The sequence below is a fragment of the Triticum dicoccoides genome, chromosome 3B, assembly GCF_002162155.2.
Source record: "Triticum dicoccoides isolate Atlit2015 ecotype Zavitan chromosome 3B, WEW_v2.0, whole genome shotgun sequence".
NCBI classification, from domain to species: domain Eukaryota; kingdom Viridiplantae; phylum Streptophyta; class Magnoliopsida; order Poales; family Poaceae; genus Triticum; species Triticum dicoccoides.
In genome coordinates, this window is record NC_041385.1 from 620,771,370 (window position 1) to 620,795,860 (window position 24,491).

The following is a 24,491-nucleotide window of genomic DNA, read 5'->3' on the forward strand; positions in this document are numbered from 1 at the left end:
GTATTGGAGTCCGGAAGTGTTCCGGGGGTACCAGGCTATGGCCAGCATGACCGAAAGGTGTTTCGGGAGCCCCGGCAAGTGTTGGAGGGCCTCATGGGCCAAAGGGGAAGGGGCAAACCAGCCCACTAAGGGGTGGTGCGCCCCTCCCAGCCCCTCTCACGTAAACAGGAGAGGTGGGGGCGTTTCCCCTAGGGCATCCCCCCTTCCCGGCTTGGGGGGCAAGTTTCCTAGGGGGTGGGGGCGCCCAAACCCATCTAGGGTTTCCCCTGTGGCCGCTGCCCCTCCCCTAGGGAACCCTAGGGCGCCTCCTCCACCCCCCTTACCCCTATATATAGTGAGGGAGAGAGAGGGCAGCCGGACACCCTTCCCTTGGCGCAGCCCTCTCCCTCCTCCAACACCTCCTCCTCCTCCGTAGTGCTTGGCGAAGCCCTGCTGGTGAACCACAAGCTCCACCACCACCACGCCGTCGTGCTGTCGGAGTTCTCCCTCAACTTCTCCTCTCCCCTTGCTGGATCAAGAAGGAGGAGACGTCCCCGGGCTGTACGTGTGTTGAACGCGGAGGCGCCGTCCGTTCGGCGCTAGATCAGATCTTCCGCGATTTGAATCACCGCGAGTACGACCCCATCATCCGCGTTCTTGAAACGCTTCCGCTTAGCGATCTTCATGGGTATGAAGATGCTCATCCTCTCCCTCTCTTGTTGCTAGAATCTTCATAGATTGATCTTGGTGTTGCGTAGAAAATTTTGAATTTCTGCTACGCTCCCCAACAGTGGCATCATGAGCCAAGTCTATTGCGTAGATTCTATGCACGAGTAGAACACAAAGTAGTTGTGGACGTTGATTTTGTTCAATATGCTTACTGTTACTAGTCCAATCTTGATCCGGTGGCATTGTGGGATGAAGCGGCCCGGACCGACCTTACACGTACACTTACGTGAGACAGGTTCCACCGACTGACATGCACTTGTTGCATAAGGTGGCTAGCAGGTGCCAGTCTCTCTCACTTTAGTCGGATCGGATTCGATGAAAAGGTTCCTTATGAAGGGTAAATAGCAATTGGCATATCACGTTGTGGCTTTTGCATAGGTAAGAAACGTTCTTGCTAGAAACCCATAGCAGCCACGTAAAACATGCAAACAACAATTAGAGGACGTCTAACTTGTTTTTGCAGGGTATGCTATGTGATGTGATATGGCCAAAAGGATGTGATGAATGATATATGTGATGTATGAGATTGATCATGTTCTTGTAATAGGAATCACGACTTGCATGTCGATGAGTATGACAACCGGCAGGAGCCATAGGAGTTGTCTTAATTTATTTATGACCTGCGTGTCAATGAACAACGCCATGTAATTACTTTGCTTTATAGCTAAACCGTTAGCCATAGTAGTAGAAGTAATAGTTGGCGAGACAACTTCATGGAGACACGATGATGGAGATCATGATGATGGAGATCATGGTGTCATGCCGGTGATGATGATGATCATGGAGCCCCGAAGATGGAGATCAAAAGGAGCAAAATGATATTGGCCATATCATGTCACTATTTGATTGCATGTGATGTTTATCATGTTTTACATCTTATTTGCTTAGAACGACGGTAGCTTAAATAAGATGATCCCTCACAATAATGTCAAGAAAAGTGTTCCCCCTAACTGTGCACCGTTGCGAAGGTTCGTTGTTTTGAAGCACCACGTGATGATCGGGTGTGATAGATTCTAACGTTCGAATACAACGGGTGTAAGCCAGATTTACACACGCAATACACTTAGGTTAACTTGACGAGCCTAGCATGTACAGACATGGCCTCGGAACATGGAAGACCGAAAGGTCGAGCATGAGTCGTATAGAAGATACGATCAACATGAAGATGTTCACCGATGTTGACTAGTCCGTCTCACGTGATGATCGGACACGACCTAGTTGACTCGGATCATGTAATCACTTAGATGACTAGAGGGATGTCTATCTGAGTGGGAGTTCATGAGATGAACTTAATTATCCCGAACATAGTCAAAAGATCTTCGCAAATTATGTCGTAAGCTCGCGCTTTAGTTCTACTGTTTAGATATGTTCCTAGAGAAAAATTCAGTTGAAAGTTGATAGTAGCAATTATGCGGACTAGGTCCGTAAACTGAGGATTGTCCTCGTTGCTTCGTAGAAGGCTTATGTCCTTAATGCGCCGCTCAGTGTGCTGAACCTCGAATGTCGTCTGTGGATGTTGCGAACATCTGACATACACGTTTTTGATAACTACGTGATAGTTCAGTTAAACGGTTTAGAGTTGAGGCACCAAAGACGATTTTGAAACGTCGCGGAACATATGAGATGTTTCGAGGGCTGAAATTGGGATTTCAGGCTCCTGCCCACGTCAAGAGGTATAAGACCTCCGACGATTTTCTTAGCCTACAAACTAAGGGAGAGAAGCTCAATCGTTGAGCTTGTGCTCAGATTGTCTGAGTACCACAATCACTTGAATCGAGTGGGAGTTAATCTTCCAGATGAGATAGTGATGTTTTTCCAAAGTCATTGCCACCAAGCTGCTAGAGCTTCGTGATGAACTATAACATATCAGGGATAGATATGATGACCCTTGAAATATTCGCGATGTTTGACACCGCGAAAGTAGAAATCAAGAAGCAGCATCAATTGTTGATGGTTAGTGAAACCACTAGTTTCAAGAAGGGCAAGGGCAAGAAGGGATACTTCATGAAACGGCAAATCAGCTGCTGCTCTAGTGAAGAAACCCAAGGTTAAACCCAAACCCGAGACTAAGTGCTTTTGTAATAAGGGGAACAGTCACTGGAGCAGAATTACCCTAGATACCTGGTATGTGAGAAGGCTGGAAAGGTCGAAAGAAGTGTATTGGATATACATTATGTTAATGTGTACTTTACGAGTACTCCTAGTAGCACCAGGGTATTAGACACCGGTTCGGTTGCTAAGTGTTAGTAACTCGAAATAAAAGCTATGGAGTAAACGGAGGCTAGCTAAAGGTGAGCTGGCGATATGTGTTGGAAGTTTTTCCAAGCTTGATGAGATCAAGCATCGCATGCTCCCTCTACCATGGAGATTAGTGTGAAACCTAAATAATTTTTATTTGGTGTTTGCGTTGGGCATAGACATGATTAGATTATGTCTATCGCAAGTTATTCATTTAAGGAGAATAATGGTTACTCTGTTTATTTGAATAATACCTTCAATGGTCTTGCACCTAAAATGAATGGTTTATTGAATCTCGATCGTAGTGATACACATGTTCATGCCAAAAGATATAAGATAGTAATGATAGTACCACCTACTTGTGGCACTGCCATGTAAGTCATATTGGTATAAAACGCATGAAGAAGCTCCATGTTGATGGATCTTTGGACTCACTCATTTTTGAAAAGTTTGAGACATGCGAACCATGTCTATTGGTGTATATGCATGAAGAAACTCCATGCAAATGGACCGTTTGGACTCACTTGATTTTGAATAAGTTGAGACATGCAAATCATACAATCATACCACATGCGCAAGATGACTGAAAGCCTCGTTTTCAATAAAGTGGAACAAGAAAGCAACTTGTTGGAAGTAACACATTTTGATGTGTGCAGTCCAATGAGTGCTGAGGCACGCAGTGGATATCATTATGTTCTTACTTCATGGATGATTTGAGTAGATACTAAGTATATTTACTTGATGAAATGCAAGTCTGAATTATTGAATGGTTCAAGTAATTTCAGAGTGAAGTTGAAGATCATCGTGACAAGAGGATAAAATGTCTATGATATGATCATAGAGATGAGTATCTGAGTTACGAACTTTGGCACGCAATTGAGACATTGTGGAAATTGTTTCACAATTAATACCACCTGGAACACCATAGTGTGATGGTGTGTCCGAACATCATAGTTGCACCCTATTGGATATGGTGCGTACCATGATGTCTCTTATCAAATTACCACTATCGTTCATGGGTTATGCATTAGAGACAACCGCACTCACTTTAATAGGGCACAACGGAATTCCGTTGAGACGACACCGTTTGAACTATGGTTTGGAGAAACCTAAGTTGTCGTTTCTTAAAAGTTTGGGGCTGCGACGCTTATGTGAAAAAGTTTCAGGTTGATAAGCTCGAACCCAAAGTGGATAAAATGCATCTTCATAAGACACCCAAAACAGTTGGGTACACCTCCTAATTCAGATCCGAAAGCAATAGGGATTGTTACTTGAATCGGGTCCTTTCTCGAGGAAAAGTTTGTCTCGGAAGTTGAGTGGGAGGATGGTGGAGACTTGATGAGGTTGTTGAACCGTCACTTCAACTAGTGTGTAGCAGGGCATAGGAAGTTGTTCATTTGGCGCCTACACCAATTGAAGTAGAAGCTTATGACAGTGATCATGAAGTTTCGGATCAAGTCACTACCGTACCTCGTAGGGTGCCAAGGATGCGTACTACTTCAGAGTGGTACAGTAATCCTGTCTTGAAGGTCATGTTGCTAGACAACAATGAACCTGCGAGCTATGGAGAAGCGATGGTGGGCCCATATTCTGACAAATGGTTAGAAGCCATGAAATCCGAGATAGGATCCATTTATCAGAACAAAGCATAGACTTTGGTGGACTTGCCCGATGATCGGCAAGCCATTGAGATAAATGGATCTCTAAGAAGAAGACGGACGTGGACGGTAAAGTCACCGTCTATGAAGCTTGACTTGTGGCAAAGAGTTTTTTCACAAGTTCAAGGAGTTGACTACAATGAGATTTTCTCATCCGTAGCGATGCTTAAGTCCGTCGGAATCATGTTAGCATTAGCTGCATTTATGAAATTTGGCAGATGGATGTCAAAACGAGTTTCCTTACCAGTTTTCGTAAGGAAAGGTTGTATGTGATACAATCAGAAAGGTTTTGTCAATCCTAAAAGATGCTAACAAGTATGCAAAGCTCCAACAATCCTTCTAAGGACTGGAGTAAGCATCTCGGAGTTGGAATGTACGCTTTGATGAGATGATCAAAGATTTTGGGTTTATGCAAAGTTTATGAGAAACTTGTATTTCCAAAGAAGTGAGTGGGAGCACTATAGAATTTCTGATGAGTATAAGTTGTTGACATATTGTGGATCAGAAATGATGTAGAATTTATGGAAAGCATATAGGGTTATTTGAAAAGTGTTTTTCAATGGAAAACCTGGATTAAGCTACTTGAATATTGAGCATCAAGATCTATAAGGATAGATCAAAACGCTTAATGGTACTTTCAAATGAGCACATACCTTGACATGATCTTGAAGGTGTTCAAGATGGATCAGTCAAAGAAGGAGTTCTTGCCTGAGTTGTAAGGTATGAAGCTAAGACTTAAAGCTCGACCACGGCAGAAGAGAGAGGAAAGACGAAGGTCGTCCCCTATGCTTTAGACGTGGGCTCTACAGTATGATATGTTAAGTACCGCACCTGATGTGTGCCTTGCCACATGTCTGGCAAGAGGGTACAAAGGTGATCAAGGAGTGGATCACCAGATAGCGGTCAAAAATGTCCTTGGAGTAATAAGGACATGTTTCTCGATTATGGAGGTGATAAAGAGTTCGGCGTAAAGGGTTACGTCGATGCAAGCTTAACACCTATCTGGATAGCTCTGAGTAGAGAAACCGGATACGTATAATGGAGCAACCATTTGGAATAGCTCCAAGTGGAGCGTGGAAGCAGCATTTACAATATGACCTATAGATTTGCGAAGTACATACGGATCTGAATGTTGCAGACCCATTGACTAGAACCTCTCTCATAAGCAAAACATGATCAAACCCCAGAACTCACTGAGTCTTAATCACATGATGATGTGAACTAGTTTAGTGACACTAGTAAACTCTTTGGATGTTGGTCACATGGAGATGTGACCTGTGAGTGTTAATCACATGGCGATGTGAACTAGATTATTGACTCTAGTGCAAGTGGGAGACTGTTGGAAATATGCCCTAGAGGAAATAATAAATTAGTTATTATTATTATATTTCCTTGTTCATGATAATCGTTTATTATCCTTGCTATAATTGTATTGATAGGAAACTCAGATACATGTGTGGATACATAGACAACACCATGTCCCTAGTAAGCCTCTAGTTGACCAGCTCGTTGATCAATAGATGGTACGGTTTCCTGACCATGGACATTGGATGTCGTTGATAACGGGATCACATCATTAGGAGAATGATGTGATGGACAAGACCCAATCCTAAGGCTAGCACAAAGATCGTGTAGTTCATATGCTAAAGCTTTTCTAATGTCAAGTATTATTTCCTTAGACCATGAGATTGTGCAACTCCCGAATACCGTAGGAATGCTTTGGGTGTACCAAACGTCACAACGTAACTGGGTGGCTATAAAGGTGCACTACGGGTATCTTCGAAAGTGTCTGTTGGGTTGGCACGAATCGAGACTGGGATTTGTCACTCCGTGTGACGGAGAGGTATCTCTGGGCCCACTCGGTAGGACATCATCATAATGTGCACAATGTGACCAAGGGGTTGATCACGGGATGATGTGTTACGGAATGAGTAAAGAGACTTGCCGGTAACGAGATTGAACAAGGTATCGGCATACCCACGATCGAATCTCGGGCAAGTACTATACCGCTAGACAAAGGGAATTGAATACGGGATTGATTGAATCCTCGACATCGTGGTTCATCCGATGAGATCATCGTGGAACATGTGGGAGCCAACATGGGTATCCAGATCCCGCTGTTGGTTATTGGCCAGACAGTTGTCTCAGTCATGTCTGCATGATTCCCGAACCCGTAGGGTCTACACACTTAAGGTTCGGTGACGCTAGAGTTGTTATGGGAAATAGTATTTGGTTACCGAAGGTTGTTAGGAGTCCCGGATGTCACGAGGAGTTCCGGATTGGTCCGGCGGTGAAGATCGATATATTGGACGAAGGGTATTGGAGTCCGGAAGTGTTCCGGGGGTACCAGGCTATGGCCAGCATGACCGAAAGGTGTTTCGGGAGCCCGGCAAGTGTTGGACGGCCTCATGGGCCAAAGGGGAAGAGGCAAACCAGCCCATTAAGGGGTGGTGTGCCCCTCGCAGCCCCTCTCACGTAACCAGGAGAGGTGGGGGCGCCTCCCCTAGGGCAGCCCCCCTTCCCGGCTTGGGGGGTAAGTTTCCTAGGGGGTGGGGGCGCCCAAACCCATCTAGGGTTTCCCCTGTGGCCGCCGCCCCTCCCCTAGGGAACCCTAGGGCGCCTCCTCCACCCCCCTTACCCCTATATATAGTGAGGGAGAGAGAGGGCAGCCGGACACCCTTCCCTTGGCGGAGCCCTCTCCCTCCTCCAACACCTCCTCCTCCTCCGTAGTGCTTGGCGAAGGCCTGCAGGAGAACCACGAGCTCCACCACCACCACGCCGTCGTGCTGTCGGAGTTCTCCCTCAAATTCTCCCCTCTCCTTGCTGGATCAAGAAGGAGGAGACGTCCCCGGGCTGTACGTGTGTTGAATGTGGAGGCGCCGTCCGTTCGGCGCTAGATCGGATCTTCCGCGATTTGAATCGCCGCAAGTACGACTCCATCATCCGCGTTCTTGAAACGCTTCGCTTAGCGATCTTCAAGGGTATGAAGATGCTCATCCTCTCCCTCTCTTGTTTCTAGAATCTCCATAGATTGATCTTGGTGTTGCATAGAAATTTTTGAATTTCTGCTACGTTCCCCAACAGGAGCATCGTGGGAGAGCCTATGGAGAGTGAGGGAGAAAGGAGGGATTCGGCCGAGGATATGGGGACTTCACCTACCTTGTACTTAGTAGTAACGATGGGTATCACTAAAAAAAAGACACATCCGTGACATTTTGGGCGGAACGATTTTTTTTCTGTCATGCTTATGACACTTCTATGACGATAATTGTGACAAAACCCAGTATCATCCTAGATGTGGTGGGCTCCTACTTCTATGACGAAAATTCAGGACAGAAAATGGGCTTTTTGTCCTGGGCGGGCTGGAGACGCAGCTGTATGACATTCTTTGGGCCGTCCATGATGGGAAAAACCATGATAGAAGCGAGGGCGAGGAAAATATCGGGGAGTTCCCGGTTACGTTGGGTGGTCGGGGCCGAGCAATGCACGGAGGGATTGCGCGTTTGTCTCGTACATGTATGCGCGTGTGTGCGAGGCGTTGGGCTCTAACTGAACCTCAGTGAGGCGTTCGCCTATTGAACCCGAGTGATTGCACTAGCTACGCGTTACTGAAGCCGAGCAATCGATCGATCCCAGGCTGTTAACCGAACCCGATCGAGGGATTCCTTCGCTAGTGCTGCTAAGTGAAGCCAATCGAACCTGCTGCCTCTTTGATGAATAGTGAGTGTTGTTGGGGGTTGGATGAACAGTTCCCGCTGGAGGTTGGATGAACAGGACCCAGTGGTAGTAGAGGCCATTGCTGCTGGATGAACAGGACCCCGATCGATTCGGTTGGGGATGGATGAACAAGACCCCGTGGAGGGCTTGTTCATCAGTAGCCAGTGGAGGGCTGGACGAACAGTACCCAGTGGAGGGCTGGATGAACTGTAGCCGGTGGAGGCTGGATGAACAGTAGCCCATGGATGAACAATAGCTGATGGAGGCAGGAGGGAGACGCCGTGGATGAACAGTCGTAGGTGGAGGCTGGAGGAGGTCGACGGTGGATGAACAATTGCCCGTGGAGACTGGAGCGAGGCAGTAGACGGTGGATGAATAGTAGCCCGTTGAGTCCCATTTTACGGTACACCACACCCCTCCCGACGAACAGGACCCTCGTTTCGACCATAGCAGGTCGAAGAGAAGTCCTTGTCCTCCATTTTGCGGTATGCCACACCCCTCCTGATCAACAGGACCCCGTTTCGACCGTAGGAGGTTGAAGAGAAGTCCATTTTGTCCGTTTTGCAGCACGCCAGACCCCTCCCGATGAACATAATCCCGTTTCGACCATAGGAGGTCGAACAGAAGGCCGTTTCCTCCGTTCTGCGGTATGCCAGGCCTCGTTTCGGCTGTTCCATCCAAGTCGGTTGGCTCCCGATGAATAGGATGCATTCCGTTGCCTCCCGATGAACACGCCGTAGTTTCACCATTCCGACCCAGCCGGTTGGCTGCCGATGAACATGATGTCGTAGGTGTACGCGTTCGAGACCCCGCCCATATGTACGTACGTAGCCGTATTTACTTTCTTGCACCGTGGCTGTACGTACTTGTACACGATATAGAAAGGACTGCATGACATGCTACATCCGCGCCTCTACTACGACACGTGCCACTCCTTACTCGGTCACGGTTCATCGGTGCAGAGAGACAGATCGACCAGTATGTACTTACACATTTGCGACCAGACACACAACCCTATGTACGGTTGAACCGGGTGGGACCCAACTATCAGGGAGGACATGGAGGCACTTACTTGCGTGCAAAGATATAACTGGTGGGTCCCAGCTATTAGGGGGAATAATCATTTTTTTGTAATATAGACACACTTCCTTGCGTGTAAAGATGTAGCTGGTAGGTCCCAGCTGTCAGTGGAAGTGTAACATCCCAAATTTTCAATTTGGAATGTTATACATAGATCATCATTGCATGTCTGATTTTATTGAATTTTGGCTTGATCCTAGAAATTTCACGCAACTCAAGGACCCACGAAGAGAGTTGGGAATTTCGTTATTTTCATATTTGAGTTTTCTCAAAATTTGAAAATAGGATCATTTGATTTTATTTATTTTATCTACAATTATTTCTATAATAAAAATATGAGAGAGGGAATAAAATGAATTTCCCAAAATAAAGAAATATTGAGGATTTGATAATAAAATCAAATATGATTTTATTTTGGAGTTAATTCCTATTTTATTTGAATTTAGAAAAAATGCGCATTTTTCAAAATTGCATTTAGGCCCCAAATAAATGTTCATCTTGACCGGCTTGATTTTAGAAGTCGGGGAAAATTTATTTCGGGATTTTTGGAGTCCGTTTAGTATTTTTTATTTGTTTTTTTTCATGAAAGTATTTAAAAAAAACAAAACCGACTTTGGGCCGTGTTCGGCCAGAACTCCGCCTGGCCGGGCCTTTATAAGGCGCCGTCCCAAGCCCACCCGAGCCCCAGCCCACCCCGCGCCAAACCCTAACCCTAGACCCGCCGCCGCTGCCGCCGCGGGATCCCGCGCCGCCCGCTGCTACCAACGCTGGACGCCGCCGCCCCGTCGCCGCCCCGCCGACCCCGCCGCCCGCTCGCCGGAGGTAGCCACCGCCCCGCCGCCGGCGGTTTTCCTCGAGAAAACAGTTCGGTTTTTCTGCCGGTTTTTCATTCGGTTTTTAAAAAAAACCTAGATCTGTTTTTTTTCCGGTTTAGTTTATTTAGCGGACGTTCGTCCGTACGTTCGTTTTAACAAACGGTTTTCGTCGTTTAGTCGCAGACAGCGAACGTCGTTCGTTAGCCTGTTCGTCCGTTTTTCCGTTTCTCGGATTTTCCGCGATTATTTCTGTTTTTCGTTTTAGTATAACTTTTCGCTCGTTTATCGGAATCAGGCGATTCAAGTGCCTAGAGTTTCGTCTCGAAACCCTCTTTCCATTTAACCAACTCAAACAAGTTTTGCTTCTGTAAAATTTGACTTAGGTCCAGATTAGTAAACGAAGCTTGTTTCTTTCGCCGTTTGACTTTCGTTGCTTCATTTGATTTGATTCTTTTTGCAAACCGGAGTTCTTAAGTTGAACTTTCTGGTTAGATCTCTTATTTGAGTTTTACATGTGCATTAGATGAGTGCTTATTGTATGCTTGTTTGTTTGCGATATAGTACCCGGAGTGTGACGCTTGCTACTTCGAATCTCTAGGTTTCACGGATCATCAACAAGGCAAGTAACACTTTGATCATACCTCTTTACTACCCAGTTTTATTGCATTAGATCAATCCTCAAGCAATTGCATGATTAGGTTCTAATTAATATATGGGTTTTGGGAAGTAGATGAGGTAGTACCTATTACCTGTTTATTATCAAACCCTTGGGAGTTACTTCTGCGTTTGCTTATTATGCCATGCTATGCTAGTAGACGTGGATTGGGTGAGTGTATTCCATGACAGATGTGAGATTGTTAAGTTAATGGTTTATTTAAGGTGGAAACTTTAATACACATCTGGGTGGATTGAGGCACCTGGGTATTCCAGCGATTGCCTGTTTTCTTTATGGACCGCCACCCAGACTCAAAGAGATCATGAGATTATTCATGCTAGAAACTTCCGTGTGCAGCCACAAGCTACTATGGGCTCTAGCATAGTTGATTAAGTCATGCGAACTCTTACAGTGGTAGACTAGCAGATATAGGGGAAAGTAGGTGTAACTGTCTACCCAATCGTAAGGTGCTAGCACTTCTGAAAGACTATGTCTCGGTCATCCGTTTCTCAAACACCATGTAGTGCGAGAATCCCAACGGAGGAGATCGAGTCTTCTGGGGAAAAGTGCACAAACCTCTGCAGAGTGTATAAACTAATCATGGTTAGCCGTGTCCCCGGTTATGGACATCTTGAGTATCTAGTGCTTGGATTATCATGTGAATCTCATCATGTTACTTTAATTAATATTGTTGGGTTTTAATGATGATGCTTAATTGGGATTGAGAGGGTGTCTACACTCTCAATGTTTAACAACCACCATGATAGTTAAATAAATTTCTTCCTTTGCAGTAGGGAAAAATTGGCTTTATGCAAAACTGTAATCATATAGCTTTCCACCAGCCATATATGCATGTAGTATAGCATTATTCTTTCATACTCTCTATGTGTTACATTGCCAGCATATTCCATGTGCTGACCCGTTTTCGGGCTGCAACGTTCATGTTGTAGACTTTTCAGACGACTAGTAAGGTTCCTTTAGGTCGTGGTTCTATACTCAGTGATGCCGTTGGAGTTGATGGACTCACTTATCTTCCAAGCCTTCACTGTTATCGTTATTAGATGGCCTTAAGCCATATTTATTGTAATAAGTTCTCTTTTGAGACATTCTATGTAATAAGTGCGTGATTGCTACTCTGTTATAAATCCTTCAAGTACTGTGCGTGTCAGCATTACTGATCCAGGGTTGACACTAAAGCACAGAGATTGGACTGTTTGAGGTCTGGTCGCTACAGGCAGGAATAAGAAGGCACTTCCTTCCGTGCAAAGATATACGTGGTGGGTCCCAACTTTCAGGGGGAGGAATAATTTTATTTTCGCGTAATAAGGAGGCGGTTGCATGCGTGCGTCCATTGACCTGGCGCGTCTCCACTGTCAGCCTCTCCACGTACAGTCCTCTTATGATGACTCTCGTTTGTTAACCATGTTGATGACGCCCCGCCGAGCACATCCAAGGTGGTGGACGACGACGAGGCCCCGGACAGCAATGAGCCAGAGATGGGAAGACGTGGGAGTGGAGTCGTAGACGGAGAGGTGTATGAGGGTTAATTGGTTCTGGTGCGGCATGGTTCGGAAGTCGGTGGAGAAGAACATGAGGTGTGGAGGGGTGGAGGGATGCCCTGGCCGATGGTAGGGTAGCGCTTCACATTGAAGCGTGCTAAGCAGAGCTGCTAGCAGTAGGAGGCGGTAGCAGGTGGTCCCGGTGGCACTGGAGGAAAGACGAGAGATTGAAGATGGATGCCAGTCGTTGGATCTAAATCTAACGACTATCGATGTCAGAATCATTTGTTGACTAAGTTGACAATGACTTGCGTTGGCTTCGACCCATTGGACCACAAGTCAGCCTCCAAAAATGTGGCACATATTCAACCCATTTTTTCAGAATTTACAGTCCATTTGATCTTTTTTTGAGAATTACAGTCCATTTGTTGGGCTGGGTGAACAAATATGTAATGTCCATGCGGCCCCTTTTTTTAAACTACAACCCGTTTTCAGTTTCTCGAAATACAGGAATTTGCTAGGCTGGCTGAACAAATAATGTAGCATCCATGCAACCCATTTCTTTTTTCCTAAAAAAATACAGTCCATTTGCACTTTCTCGAAATACACGATTTTGTTGGGCTGGTTCTAATTATAATGTTGGGTTGGGCGTAGCAATGTTATCAAAAAATAAACAGGGCCTAAGCATTTCGTTATATATATATATTTAAATAATAAGTGCTTTATTAGTACATTGGTCCTTAAATCTTACGAAGCTTTTGTATCGAATCACCAGGATTTTCGTTGCCTTAATGTAAAAAAATCCAGGATTTTATTGTTAAAAAATTATTTTTATAAGTTAATAAGACGTTGGATATTGTTATCTTATATACGTATCATTTAAATATATGATGACAATAACAATAATATATAATAACATGTAAATTAATATAAATATATATAATATAGTTAGAACAGAAACATAAGTTGGACCTGGCATTCCCATTTTTATATAGAAAAATAGAATAGACCTCTGCATTTTCTTCAAAAATATATATAAATTGGGTTGCTAGTTTCAAGAAAAATAAAATCTAGGATGGGAGGTGCATAGCGGGTCGATACATGACGGTCCTCAAGAAAATACAAACTGACATGTCGTGGGCTGCGCATGTTAAAAAAGAAAGCCTAGAGGGGGCAGCCCACAACCCAGCTAATACTTACTGGCGCAAATGATACCTGTCAGCTCCCCGACTTTGTTGTAAATTTATCTCCTTTAGTAACTACACTGAAGCACCTTAAAAAATGTAACTTTGTTGACAAACTCATGGGCCCCAACGTTAGTATAGCATTAGGAGGAAACATATTTTCAATGAGGCACTTGCCTGCGTACGGCCATAGACCCGATGGGTCCCGACTGTTCGCCTCTCCACGTACAGTCCTCTCCAGATTCCTCTCGTTTGTTTAACATGTTCACAACGGCAGACAGCGGCGCCGCGGCGAGTACACAAAGGCGGTGGACGAGAACGAACCGGAGCCGGGGAAGGCATGCTATAGTAATGGTAAATGTCATGCCTTATTTCTAGAGAACCTACTGAACAAGCCCAGTGGCCAAGCACTGGTGCGCGTCGGTGCTATAAAAACGGTTTTTAACCCCTTTCCATGATGGCATTTGGAACCGGCGCCAAGTGAGTGTGGGCGATAGGGGTCCATCCCACACGACCCAAAAACCGTTGAGGACGGGCAAGGGGGTACTGACGATCGCCATAGAATAAACGTATGAGAAGGCGCCCCAGTCCCACGCGTTACATCTCTATGTTACGTTTCTGATCAGAGAGACATCCCAAACGATTACGCCGCTATAGTCATGTGAAAAAGGTGGACATCAACATTTAACCTGCCGATATGTTTGTGATAGGTACGTTATCGCACACGGTTCAAGAATGTAAAATGTGTGTGGTGCCTCTACTAACGCCAACGTGTTCATTTTCATAACTATGTGCGATTGGTATTCCTATCACACATGCACACTGGTTTGGAATGTTTGCCGTATTACCATGAATCACACACGCATATGATATGAAACCGTGTGTGCGTCCGTCGAGCATCACAAACGTTTCACGCCAAAGAACCGTTTTTCTCTATTTTCATCACACACGTTGTTTTCTTTCTAATCATGTGCACATTATTTTATTAGATCATGTATATTTTTATTTTTGCCTGTAATTTATTATTCGAATTGGAAATTTTGAAATATGAAACGTGCAATTCAAATTCTCAGCACAATGGTTCAACAATGAATCCATAAATAAAATTGTCAGTACAATATGTTCAGTAATTACAGGATTACAGGATTAGACATCAATTAACTATGATGAACCACAATATTTAAAGGCGGTAAAGGTGAAGAGACAAGTGTAAATCATTTTGACAGTCGATGGTGTTGAAGAAGCGGAATGCCCATAATGTGCCATCCTGCATGCCATAGGCATGAACCACTTTTGTCCAACCCCTTGTGACGATCGCCCGCCCATCCTTCACCACCTCAGGATGACTTCTAGAGCATTATCATGGTAGCATGAATTATATATACTTTAACCTTAGTTGCCTCCACTCCGATCATGTAGTTTGCAAGGTAATCATAAGTTAATAACTTCGGAAACCACTGAAAAGAGAAAAATATCAGATACTGAGGACTAATAGATTAACTTGTTGTGGGCAGGGGGAAAGGAAACACATTACTTACGATCCTAAAGTTCACTGTTGTCTTGGACAAAGTATAAATAGAGAGCTTAATTCCAATCACCCATTTCTTTCGCCGAACAAGCTTTCTTAGTTTCGTCACTTGACGCTTATTCATGAATATCTCATTGCCCCGTACGCAGAAGCAATCGAAGCATGGATCAGCACCGCTCATATATGTAAAGCAACTAGTAAATGTTAGAAGCTAAACTGAGATTGCATAAATGATGTAAAATACAACTACCTACGTTCCTAAGTACAAGTATTTTTAGAGATTTCAATATGAACTACATACAAATGTATAAAGAATTATAGATATAATTTAGATTAGAATCTAGATTCACTCATTTTGCTCCTTATGTAGTCTATATTGGAATCTTTAAAAATACTTATATTTAGGAATAGATGGTGTATAAGAAATGGGATGCAGCTAACCTCGACGGCAAACAACAGGATCGTCCATTGTAGCCCTGTGTAAGTACATGGAAAGCCAATATTAACTACAACAGGTTTAACATCCACCTAAAATAGCAAATGGTAATAAAACGGCAACATCTATAGTGATATATTCATTGTGAAAGAGTAGCACGGTAGCAAAGGGTCCGATTAAAAAATTGATACAATTGTTAATTGCAACAGGCTTAACAACATCCTAATTCATGTTTTGTAAGTTTGTAGCCATTGAAATACAACTGTCTAAAAATGGATACAACTGTTAATTGCAACAGTCTTAATGGGCATTGAAACCGGTACTAATAAAAATGCAATTGGCAGAGTTAAACATCACAAGGCAGGTGCTGCCAGAGCAGATAATGACACAGTTGTCTATAGAAAGGTAGGGAAAATAGCTAAAACGTGTTAGGCATGTTTACTGTAACATGCTTAAAACATCGACCGTACAAAACATAGCCATTAATTACAACTAGTATTGGTAAGATTGAATTGGTGAGTACATACTTGGTAAGTCCTCAGAGGTAGTTGCTAGTAGGGATGTAAACGGATCAGATCGGATCGGATAATGCTTTTACCATATCCTTTACCATATTTTTTGACGGATTTGAAGCGGAGCGGATATTGACAGGATGCGGATTTGAATGCAGATTTTATCGGATTACGGATTCGGTGCGGATTCCGAGCGGACTCAGACCGGAAACAGACAAAAAAAATCAGGTGATACATGCAAAAAAACATGAAACCTTTTCTATTATCCAAACAATATGAAAACATGTTTTCATCTAACCGCATTACACTAGAGAGTGACCAATTTTTTTAAAGTCATAACTCACACCCATATGGTAACAATAAATAGTACCGGTAAAATGATGGTAGCATTACACACATCCGAAACGAAGGTCATATTTAAGAAATACTGAATTCAATGTTCTATTGAAGTTTTTATTTATTATAAAAAGAAAGTAGTCGGTCAAGTAGAATCCCCATAGCACATCCTTGACTTCTCTTCAACATGGTGTTTCTTCCAGTCCACTTGCAACTTCATGTGAGAATGATAAGAGATATTTAGATGCTATACTTGACAATAAAAAATGATAAATAGTTATGGACAATTAATAATTAAGTAGTTCAAACACACACACACACATATATTATTCTAAGGTGTATGCATCCACATGATTAACTTGCAAATTTTTAGCGTGTGTATATATAGAGACAAGAGAAACATGAGGACAGCAACATAACCACAAGCAAATTAAACCAATCGTAGCAATTCACCAATCAATGATAGGACAACGAAAATCTACTCAGACATCATAGGATGGCAATACATCAGGTTGCAGGAGAGTGGACCACTGAATATAGATGGGGGAAGGTGATGGAGATGTTGGTGAAGATGACGGCGGTGTTGGTGTAGATCGCGGTGACGATGATGGCCCCCGGCGGTGTTCCGGCGCCACCGGAAACGAGGGGGAGAGAGCCCCCCTTCTTCTTCTTCTTCTTCTTCTTCTTCCTTGACCTTCTCCCTAGATGGGAGAAGGGTTTCCCCTCTGGTCCGTAGCCGCCATGGCGTGGGAGGGGTGAGAGCCCCTCCGAGATTGGATCTGTCTCTCTGTCTCTCTCTGTTTCTGTGTTCTCTAATTCTGCCCTTTCACCATTTCTTATATATCCGGAAATCCGTAACACCGATTGGGTTAAAACCTTCGCCAAGATTTTTCTCCGAAAATTAGCTTTCTTGCGGCAAAAGAAGAGCATCAACCGCCTCACGGGGTGCCAACTAGGGTCAGGGGCGCGCCCCCCTACCTCGTGGCCCCCTCGGGCACCGTCTCGCCTTGATTTTTCTTCCCAAAAATCATAAATATTCCAAAAATATTCTCCGTCCGTTTTTATCCCGTTTGGACTCCGTTTGATATGGGGTTTCTGTGAAACATAAAACTTGCAACAAACAGGAACTGGCACTGGGCACTGGATCAATATGTTAGTCCCAAAATTAGTATAAAAAGTTGCCAAAAGTATATGAAAGTTGAATAATATTGGCATGGAACAATCAAAAATTAGAGATACGACGGAGACGTATCAGCATCCCCAAGCTTAATTCCTGCTCGTCCTCGAGTAGGTAAATGATAAAAAAGATAATTTTTGATGTGGAAAGCTACCTAGCATAATCTTGATCATGTAATCTAATCATGGCATGAATATTAAGACACAAGTGATTCAAGGCAATAGTCTATCATTTGACATAAAAACAATAATGCTTCAAGTGTACTAATAAAGCAATCATGTCTTTTCAAAACAACATGGCCAAAGAAAGTTATCCCTAGAAAATCATATAGTCTGGTTATGCTCCATCTTCACCACACAAAGTATTTAAATCATGCACAACCCCGGTTTTAGCCAAGCAATTGTTTCATACTTTAGTATTCTCAAACTTTTTCAACTTTCACACAATACATGAGCGTGAGCCATGGATATAGAACTATAGGTGGAATATAATATGATGGTGGGGGTTATGTGGAGAAGACAAAAAGGAGAAAGTCTCACATCGACGTGACTAATCAACGGGCTACGTTGATGCCCCTCAATTGGTGTCAATGCGAGGAGTAGGGATTGCCATGCAACGGATGCACTAGAGCTATAAGTGTATGAAAGATCAAACTGAAACTAAGTGGGTGTGCATCCAACTTGCTTGCTCACGAAGACCTCGGGCATTTGAGGAAGCCCATAATCAGAATATACAAGCCAAGTTCTATAATGAAAATTCCCACTAGTGTATGAAAGTGAAAGCATAGGAGACTCTCTCTGTGAAGAACATGGTGCTACTTTGAAGCACAAGTTTAAGGAAATATGCCCTAGAGGTAATAATAAAGTTGTTATTTATTTCCTTATTTCATGATAAATTTTTATTATTCATGCTAGAATTGTATTAACCGGAAACTTAGTACATGTGTGAATACATAGACAAACATAATGTCACTAGTATGCCTCTACTTGACTAGCTCGTTGAATCTAAGATGGTTAAGTTTCCTAGCCATAGACATGAGTTATCATTTGATTTACGGGTTCACATCATTAGAGAATGATGTGATTGACTTGACGCATTCCGTTAGCTTAGCACTTGATCGTTTAGTATGTTGCTATTGCTTTCTTCATGACTTATACATGTTCCTATGACTATGAGATTATGCAACTCCCGAATACCGGAGGAACACTTTGTGTGCTACCAAACGTCACAAAGTAACTAGGTAATTATAAAGGTGCTCTACAGGTGTCTCATATGGTACTTGTTGAGTTGGCATAGATCGAAATTAGGATTTGTCACTCCGATTGTCGGAGAGGTATCTCTGGGCCCTCTCGGTAATGCACATCACTATAAGCCTTGAAATCAATGTAACTAATGAGTTAATTGCGGGATGATGCATTACGGAAGGAGTAAAGAGACTTGCTGGTAACGAGATTGAACTAGGTATGGTGATACCGACGATCGAATCTCGGGCAAGTAACATACCGATGACAAAGGGAACAACGTATGTTGTTATGCGGTTTGACCGATAAAGATCTTCATAGAATATGTTGGAGCCAATAAGAGCATCCAGGTTTCACTATTGGTTATTGACCGGAGACGTGTCTCGGTCATGTCTACATAGTTCTCGAACCCGTCGGGTCAGCACGCTTAACGTTCGGTGACGATTTATATTATGAGTTATGTGTTTTGATGTAACGAAGGTAGTTCGGAGTCCCGGATGAGATTGGGGGCACGACGAGGAGTCTCGATATGGTCGTGACATAAAGATCGATATATTGGACGACTATATTCGGACATAGAAAAGGTTCTGAGTGATTCGGGTATTTATCGGAGTACCGGAGAGTTACGGGAATTCACCGGGGAGTATATGGGCCTTATTGGGCTTTAAGGGAGAGAGAGAGAGGCAGGACGCACCCCCAAGGCCTAGTCCGAATTGGACCAGGGGGAGGGGCGGCGCCCCCTCCTTCCTTCTCTTCTCTCTTCCCTTTCCTTGACTCCTACTCCTACTACATGGAAGGGGGGAATCCTACTCCTGGTGGGAGTAGGACTCCCCAGGGCGCGCCATAGAGAGGGTCGGCCCCTGCCCTCCTCCACTCCTTTATATACGGGGATGGGGCACCCCATAGACACACAAGTTGATCATTGATCTTTAGCCGTGTGCGGTGCCCCCTCCACTATAATCCACCTCGGTCATATCGTAGCGGTGCTTACGTGAAGCCCTGCGTCGGTAACTTCATCAACACTGTCATCACGCTGTCATGCTGACAGAACTCTCCCTCGAAGTTCTATTGGATCGTGAGTTCGTGGAATGTCACCGAGCTGAACGTGTGCATATTGCGGAGGTGTCGTACATTCGGTACTTGGATCGGTCGATCGTGAATACATACGACTACATCAACCGTGTTGTCATAACGCTTCCGCTTACGGTCTACGAGGGTACATGGACGACACTCTCCCCTCTCGTTGCTATGCATCACCATGATCTTGCGTGTCCGTAGGATTTTTTTGAAATTACTACGTTCCCCAACAGTGGTATCAGAGCCAGGTTTATGCGTAGATGTTATATGCACGAGTAGAACACAAGTGAGTTGTGGGTGATACAATTCATACTTCTTACCAGCAAGTCATACTTTGGTTCGGCGGTATTGTTGGATGAGGTGGCCCGGACCAACATTACGCGTATGCTTATGCGAGACTGGTTCTACTGACGTGCTTTGCACATAGGTGGCTGGGGGTGTCAGTTTCTCCAACTTAAGTTGAACCGAGTGTGGCTACGCCCGGTCCTTGAGAAGGTTAAAACATCACTAACTTGATGAAATATCGTTGTGGTTTTGATGCATAGGTAAGAACGGTTCTTGCTTAGCCCGTAGCAGTCACATAAAACTTGCAACAACAAAGTAGAGGACGTCTAACTTGTTTTTGCAGGGCATGTTGTGATGTGATATGGTCAAGACGTGATGCTAAATTTTATTGTATGAGATGATCATGTTTTGTAACAAAGTTATCGGCAACTGGCAGAAGCCTTATGGTTGTATGTTTATTGCATAAGATGCAAGCGTCAAATAATTGCTTTACTTTATCACTATGCAATAGCAATAGTTGCAAGAGCAATAGTTGGCGAGACGACCATGTAATGACACATTGATATAGATCAAGATGATGGAGATCATGGTGTCATGCCGGCGACGATGGAGATGATGACAATGCTTTGGAGATGGAGATCAAAGGCACAAGATAATGATGGCCATATCATGTCACATATTTTGATTGCATGTGATGTTTATCTTTTATACATCTTATTTTGCTTAGTTTGGTGGTAGCTTTATAAGATGATCCCATACTAAAATTTCAAGGTATAAGTGTTCTCCCTAAGTATGCATCATTGCCAAAGTTCGTCGTGCCGAGACACCACGTGATGATCGGGTGTGATAAGCTCAACGTTCACATACAATGGGTGCAAGCCAGTTTTGCACACGCAGAAATACTCAGGTTAAACTTGACGAGCCTAGCATATGCAGATATGGCCTCGGAACACTGGAGACCGAAAGGTCGAGCGTGAATCATATAGTACATATGATCAACATAGTAATGTTCACCATTGAAAACTACTCCATCTCACGTGATGATCGGACATGGTTCAGTTGATTTGGATCACGTGATCACCTAGATGATTAGAGGGATGTCTATCTAAGTGGGAGTTCTTAAGTAATATGATTAATTGAACTTTAATTTATCATGAACTTAGTCCTAATAGTATTTTGCAAATAATGTTGTAGATCAATAGCTCGCGTTGTTGCTTTCCTATGTTTTATATGTGTTCCTAGAGAAAACTAAGTTGAAAGATGATAGTAGCAATGATGCGGACTGGGTCCATGATCTGAGGTTTATCCTCATTGTTGCACAGAAGAATTATGTCCTTGATGCACCACTAGGTGACAGACCTATTACAGGAGTAGATGCAAACGTTATGAACGTTTGGCTAGCTCAATATGATGACTACTTGATAGTATAGTGCACCATGCTTAACGGCTTAGAATAGGGACTTCGAAGACGTTTTGAACGTCATGGACCATACAAGATGTTCCAGGAGTTGAAGTTAATATTTCAAGCAAATACCCGAGTTGAGAGATACGAACTCTCCAACAAGTTCTATAGCTAAAAGATGGAGGAGAATAGCTCAAGCAGTGAGCATGTGCTCAGATTGTCTGGGTACTACAATCACTTGAATCAAGTGGGAGTTAATCTTCCAGATAAGATAGTGATTGACAGAGTTCTCTAGTCACCATCACCAAGTTAGTAGAACTTCGTGATGAACTATAGTATGCAAGGGATGACGAAAATGATTCCCGAGCTTTTCATGATGATGAAATCGATGAAGGTAGAAATCAAGAAAGAGCATCAATTGTTCATGATTAACAAGACCACTAGTTTCAAGAAAAGGGCAAAGGGAAAGAAAGGGAACTTCATGTAGAATGGCAAGGAAGTTGTCACTTCCATGAAGAAGCCCAAAGCTAGACTAAAGCCTCAAACTGAGTGCTTCTACTGCAAAGGAAATGGTCACTTGATGCGGAAATGCCCTGAATATTTTGCGGATAAGAAGGATGGCAAAGTGAACAAGGGTATATTTGATATACAGGTTATTGATGTGTACCTTACTAGTGTTTATAGTATCCCCCTGGGTATTTGATATTGTTTTGGTTGCTAAGATTAGTAACTCGAAACAGGAGTTGCAGAATAGATAGAGACTAGTTGAGGGAGAAGTGACGATGTATGTTGGAAGTGGTTCCAAGATTGATATGATCATCATTGCACACCCCCTATACTTTTGTGATTAGTGTTGAACCTAAATAAATGTTATTTGGCGTTTGCGTTGAGCATGAATATGATTTGATCATGTTTATTGCAATACGGTTATTCATTTAAAGTCAGAGAATAATTGTTGTTCTGTTTACATGAATAAAACCTTCGATGGTCATACACCCAATGAAAATAGTTTGTTGGATCTCGATCATAGTGATACACATATTCATAATATTGATGCCAAAAGATGCAAAGTTAATAATGATAGTGCAACTTATTTGTAGCACTGCCGTTTGGGTCATATCGATGTAAAGTGCATGAAGAAACTCCATAAAGATGGACTTTTGGAATCACTTGATTATGAATCATTTGATGCTTGTGAACCGTGCCTTTTGGGTAAGATGACTAAAAAATCCGTTCTCCGCAACAGTGGAACGAGCTACTGACCTATTGGAAATAAAATATACCAACGTATGCGGTCCAATGAGTGTTGATGCTCGTGGCAGGTATCGTTATTTTCTGACCTTCACAGATGATTTGAGCAGATATGGGTATATCTACTTAATGAAACACAAGTATGAAACATTTGAAAAGTTCAAAGAATTTCAGAGTGAAGTGGAGAATCATCGTAACAAGAAAATAAAGTTTCTATGATCTGATCGTGGAGGAGAATATTTGGGTTACGAGTTTGGCCTTCATATAAAACAATGTGGAATAGTTTTACAGCTCACGCGACGTGCAACACCACAACGTTATGGTGTGTCTGAATGTCGTAACCGCACTTTATTTAATATGGTGCGATCTATTATGTATCTTACCAATTTACCATTATCGATTTGGGGTTATGCATTAGAGACACCTGCATTCACTTTAAATAGGGCAACATCAAAATCCGTTGAGACAACGCCTTATGAACTGTGGTTTGGCAAGAAACAAAGTTGTCGTTTCTTAAAGTTTGGGGCTGCGATGCTTATGTGAAAAAGTTTCAACCTGATAAGCTCGAACCCAAATCGGAGAAGTGCGTCTTCATAGAATACCCAAAGGAAACTTTTGGGTACACCTTCTATCACAGTTCCGAAGGCAAGATATTCGTTGCTAAGATGGATCCTTTCTAAAGAAGGAGTTTCTCTCGAAAGAAGTGAGTGGGAGGAAAGTAGAGCTTGATAAGGTAATTGTACCTTCTCCCAAATTGGAAAGTAGTTCATCACAGAAATCAGTTCAAGTGATTCCTACACCAATTAGTGAGGAAGCTAATGATGATGATCATGAAACTTCAGATCAAGTTACTACAGAACCTCGTAGGTCTTCCAGAGTACGGTCTGCACGAGAGTGGTACGGTAATCCTATTTTGGAAGTCATGTTACTAGACCATGATGAACCTACGAACTATGAGGAAGCGATGATGAGCCCATATTCCACGAAATGGCTGGAGCCCATGAAATCTGAGATAGGATCCACGTATGAGAACAAAGTGTGGACTTTGGTGGACTTGCCCAATGATCGGCAAGCCATAGAAAATAAATGGATCTTCAAGAGGAAGACGGACATTGATAGTAGTGTTGCTATCTACAAAGCTTGACTTGTCGCAAAAAGCTTTTCGACATGTTCAAGGTGTTGACTACAATGAGATTTTCTCAACTGTAGCGATGCTTAAGTTTGTCCAAATCATGTTAGCAATTGCCACATTTTATGAAATCTAGCAAATGGATGTCAAAACTGCATTCCTTAATGGATTTATTAAAGAAGAGTTGTATATGATACAACAAGAAGGTTTTGTCAATCCTAAAGGTGCTAACGAAGTGTGCAAGCTCCAGCAATCCATCTATGGACTGGTGCAAGCATCTCGGAGTTGGAATATATGCTTTGGTAGTGTGATCAAAGCATATGGTTTTATACAGACTTTTTGAGAAGCCTGTATTTATAAGAAAGTGAGTGGGAGCACTACAACATTTCTGATAAGTATATGTGAATGACATATTGTTGATCGGAAATAATTTAGAATTTTTTTGGAAAGCATAAAGGCGTGTTTGAAAGGAGTTTTTCGAAGAAAGACCTGGGTGAAGCTGCTTACACATTGTGCATCAAGATCTATAGAGATAGATAAAGACGCTTGATAAGATTTTTCAA